We start from the raw sequence: 5,185 nt of genomic DNA on the forward strand, positions 1-5,185 counted from the left end.
TGGAGTTAGAAAACCAAAAGGAAACAACATGCTTGGCATTTCTCAAGCTGAAAGAACTGAAGAAAAAATTCAAGCCTCGAGTCGCGATATTGAAAAATTCTGTATGCAAAATATCGAATGACTCAGGAAAGCATCAGAAGGTGGAAGGAATACACAGAGTCACTGTACCAAAAAGAACTGATTCATGTTTAACCACTTCAAGAGGCAGCATATGATCAAGAACCAACAGTATTGAAGGAAGAAGTCTGAGTACACTGAAGGAATTGGCAAAAAATAAGGCTTCAGGAATTGATGGAATACTGATTGAGATGTTTCAAAAAATGATACAGCACTAGAGGTACTCACTCATCTATGCCAAGAAATTTTGAAGACAGCTAGCCGGACAACCGACTGGAAGGGATCCATATTTGTGCCCATTCCAAAGAAAGATGATCTAACAGAATGTGGAAATTTTTGAACGATATCATTAATACCACACATAGATAAAATTTTGCTGAAGATCATTCTAAAGCCATAGCGGCAGTACATTCACACGGAGCTGCCAGAAGTGCACACCAGATTCAGAAGAGCGAGTGGAACAAAGGATATCATTTTTGATGTCAGATGGATATTGGCTGAAGGCAGAGAATACCAGAAAGATGTTTACCTGTGTTTTATTGACTATGCAAAGGCATTCTAATGTGGGGATCATAACAAATTATGGATAACATTGCAAAGGATGGGAATTCCAGAACATTTTTTTGTGCTCATGGGGAGCCTGTACATAGACTGAGGCGGTGGCAGAACAAGGGAATACTTCATGATTTAAAATCAGGAAAGGTGTGCATCAGGGTTGTATTCTTTCACCATACTTATTCAAAGTGTATGCTCAGCAAATAGCCCCAGAAGCTGGACTGTATGAAGCAGAACTTGGTATCAGGATTGGAGGAGGGCTCATTAACAACCTGTGATATGCAGATGACACAACCTTGCTTGATGAAAATGAAGAGGACTTGAAGCACTTACTGATGAAGATCCAAGACTACAGCCTTCAGTATAGATTACACCTGAAAATAAAGAAAACAAAAATCCTCACAACTGAACCAACAAGCAACATCATGATCAAACAGAGAAAAGATTGAAGTTGTCAAGGATTTCATTTTACCTAGATCCACAATAAATGCCCGTGGAAGCTTCAGTCAAGAAATCAAATGACCCACTTGCATTGGGCAAATCTGTTACAAAAGGCCTCGTTAGTGTTCAAAAGCAAAGATGTCACTTTGAGGTTTAAGGCACACCTGACCCAAGCTGTGGTGTTTTCAATCCCCTCATATGCATGAGAAAGCTGAACAATGAATAAGGAAGAACAAAGAAAATTGATGCCTTTGAATTATGGTGTTGGTGAAGAATATTGAGTATATACCATGGACTGCCAGAAGAAGGAACAAATTTGACTTGGAAGAAGTACAGCCAGAATGTTCCTTAGAAGTGAGGATGGTGAGACTTTGCCTCCCACACCCTGAACATGTCATCAGGAGGGATCAGTCCTTGGAAAAGGACATCACGCTTGGTAAAACAGAGGGTCAGTGAAAAATAGGAAGACTCTCAATGAGAGGGATTGAAACAGTGGCTGCAACAATGGGCTCAAGCGTAACAACAGTTTTGAGGATGACACTAGGACAGGAAGTGTTTAGTTCTGTCTTCTGTTGCTATGAGTCAGAACTGACTTACAACACCTAACAACATCAATGAGGATGTCATGTTGGTGATGACAAGATGCCACAGCCACTGTCAATTCTCACCACGCGACTTTGTTAGAGTTTGAGGATACAAACTGTATTGCTCTAATTTTCCCAGAAAAGCTCCTCCCACTGTACACTAGGCCAGCTTAGTGAACTCTTAATCATCTTTCAATAGTGATCATTTCTTTGGTCCTGGAGTAGAACATTTTTTAGCTGCAATAAGTCAGAGTTCTCAAACTTTTTCCCACCAAAATACCTTAAATAAGGATAAGAGTTAAAAGTGTCATTAGGTCTGGAAGATGAGTGTGCATTTGGTCATAAGTGGTCATCTATAAGAAAAATATTTCTTTGAAGTTTAAGTTATAACTTTTAAATATCTGTGATAACCAATATTGTTTTGCATAATATAGCTCATGTTATTTTAATATAACATCTTAAATAATTAGGACTGTTGTTGTTGTTGTTAGGTGCCGTCGAGTCAGTTCCAACTCATAGAGACCCTATACGCAATAGAAGGAAACACTGCCCGGTCCTGTGCCATCCTTAAAATCATTGTTATGCTTGAGCTCATTGTTGCAGCCACTGTGTCAGTCCACCTCATTGAGGGTCTTCCTCTTTTCCACTAACCCTGTACTTTGCCAAGCATGATGTCCTTCTCCAGAGACTGATCCCTCCTGACAAGTCCAAAGTATGTAAGACGCAGTCTCGCCATCCTTGCTTCTAAGGACCATTCTGAATTACAACTACATTATATAAAGATCTCTGCCAAGTTAGCAATGGTATAGACCTTTTTCACAAATGCATCATTATTTCAAATCTTACAAGTGAAAAGAATCTTACAGGTCGTCTTTGTACATAAAGCGAGTTTCTAGTGCTCGCTTTGGCAGCACGTATACTAAAACTGGAATGATGCAGAGCAGATTAGCATGGCCCCTGTGCAAGGATGACCGGCAAATTCATGAAGCGTTCCATATTAAAAAAAAAAGTGAGTTTCTAAATGGGTAAGTAACTTAGTCAAAGCCACACAATTAATTAAGATTCAGAAATAAGTCCTTAGCCTATAAAACAATCTTAAGTTTTACTTTGACTTTTTAGGCATAAAACGAGAGTTTCACTTTATTAGATATACCTTTTAGATATGAAAATTGTGATAATTTGAAACAGAATTACGGGGTGTGCTTATTATTCCAGTTAACATTCTGGACTGCTAACCAAAAGGTTGGATGTTTGAGTCTACCCAGAGGCACCTCAGAAGAAAGGCTTGGCAAGCTACATCCCAAAAATCAGCCATTGAAAACTCTATAAAGCAGAGTTCTGCTGTGACACATGGGGTTTGCCATGAATCAGGATCAACTAGAAGGCAACTGGTGCCAGTGGTTGTGGTGGATATTATTCAATAGTTATGTAATAATATGGAAATGATGATTGCTGTATGTTTAAACACTAGCCATTAGAAAATTTTCAGGGAACAGACTCAATGATTTGTAAAGGGTTACGGGATTCTGCTGTCCTTATTTTATGCAGCGTGAAATGACACAGGAACATTCAAAACAAGCTTTCCCAGGTTCATTGCTAGCACATTCATGCTACACTATATCAATATCCTGTTTGAGCACTGAGGTCCAGGGAAGCAATTCAATGATTGTATTTCCTGAAGTTTTAATATGAAAAACAAAATTGAACTGAGCACAGGTATTTGTGATTTATTCACTAGGCGTTTGCCCATAAGATATCAAAGCTGCTCCTTTGGTCATGAAGTTTTATATCCCAAAACACATTTACTAAGCTGAGAAATACGCTGAATAACTTCAACAGCATGATTTTCATGGATGCTTCATCCAAGTATTGTTCATTCAGAGAAATTCCTAGAGCTTTTGTCAGAAGATAGTTCAATAATATTATAAGCATTCTCTTCACCTTTTTTTGCGGGGGTGGGGGCTCGGGGGCAGACAGAGAGTGTAGAATTTTCTGCTTATTTAAATATTGGATTTTCATCGTTTATTGAATATCCGTTTGTAAAGACCTTAGGAAAGTTGAAAGACACCGGCACCGTCTTAACCACTGTTCACTCTCTGGTAAATTGATAAGGAGCCCACTTGCGGCAGTTCCTTTAGTGTTCGTTAAAGGCAAGTTATATTCAATGTTCTGTAGAGCCTGAGTAAAAAATGTTTCTGCCAGATAAAATGCTAGAGAAACTTTTTTTCTGACAGAAGAAAAGGTTAAGTTTCCATTTAACCTGTTTTTAAATTTCAGTTTACTCATCTGTAAAGTGTAAATTACAGTATCCATTACTTCGCTGGGTAATATTCTGTGGTAATTAATCAAGCTATGTATAGGGTCACTATGAGTCAGAATCGACTGGACGGCACTGGGTTTGCCTTGTTTGTTTCTTTTTATGTATATAAACATGATTTACAAGCATTATTGCGCTATTCAAAAGCAAGACACTTTTTAAAGCATGATATGGATTGCTTTTTGATATTTCCTAGATACTATGCGTCTTGATTATTGGGAAATAAAAAGATGAGGCAAATTTGAATAAAGTTGCATCATGGAGTTAATGAACCAGCATTCTTGAGTGACTTGAAGCCCACAATAGCGCTGTAAGCAAAAGATTTTTCCGTGGAACATACCAAGTAAATGGCAAAAGGTGGCAGCCTCCTCTGACCCATGGCCAGGTCCGTGGCCCCACCCCAAAAGCCGCTACTTTTTTCTTCCACCTCTCAAGCTCATTTCAATACGAATCCATTTTGACTCATATCTACTCTATAGGACAGAGCAGAATTGCCCTAAGGTTTCCTAGGCTGATCTTTACGGGAGCAGATCGCCAGGTCTTTTTTCTGTGGAGCCACTTGTGTGTTCTAACTGCTGACCTTTTGGTGCACAATGGAGCACTTAAACATTGCACCACCAGGCCTCCTTTTTCATTTAACTTAAACCAAAAACAAACAAACCCTTTGCTGTCTAGTCATTTCTGACTCATAGTGACCCTAAGGACAGAGTAGAACTGCCCTGTGAAGTTTCCAAGCAACAGCTGATAGATTCAAACTGCTGACCTTTTGTTTAGGAGCCAAGCTCTTAACCACTGCACCATCAGGACTCCATATAAATCCACTTAAGTAAGAACAGAACAAAACACTTATACATGAATAATTATTTCAAAATTCATTTGGGAACTTTTTACATAAAACCACAATATGCTGAAATTCCAACATAATAGTAACCACAAAGTCCCTTTTGCAGTTTTTTATAGCAAGTCTCATGTTTCCAGCTAAAATAAGCAGAAGTTTTTCTTTCATCCTATTTAATTTTAATCACACACTTTGTAGAATTTTGCAGTTAAACATACTCTTTAAATGTGACCATTTTTTCACACCCTAAATGAGAATCATTTTATTAAAATTTGTGAATTTACAAAATTTGGTCAAAATTTTTCAAACATTGACAAAAACTGAAAATCATTT

General features: G+C 38.2%; 1 non-coding gene across 1 annotated transcript; it reads left to right on the forward strand.

Annotated features, from left to right (window-relative positions):
• The first annotated feature begins 2,592 nt into the window (after nt 1–2,592).
• On the forward strand, nt 2,593–2,699 carry LOC111750374 (U6 spliceosomal RNA). The gene has a single exon (XR_002785518.1). It is a non-coding gene; the product is annotated as a U6 spliceosomal RNA (small nuclear RNA).
• The last annotated feature ends 2,486 nt before the right edge of the window (nt 2,700–5,185 follow it).

Source organism: Loxodonta africana, chromosome 16, assembly GCF_030014295.1.
Source record: "Loxodonta africana isolate mLoxAfr1 chromosome 16, mLoxAfr1.hap2, whole genome shotgun sequence".
In the NCBI taxonomy this organism is placed as follows: domain Eukaryota; kingdom Metazoa; phylum Chordata; class Mammalia; order Proboscidea; family Elephantidae; genus Loxodonta; species Loxodonta africana.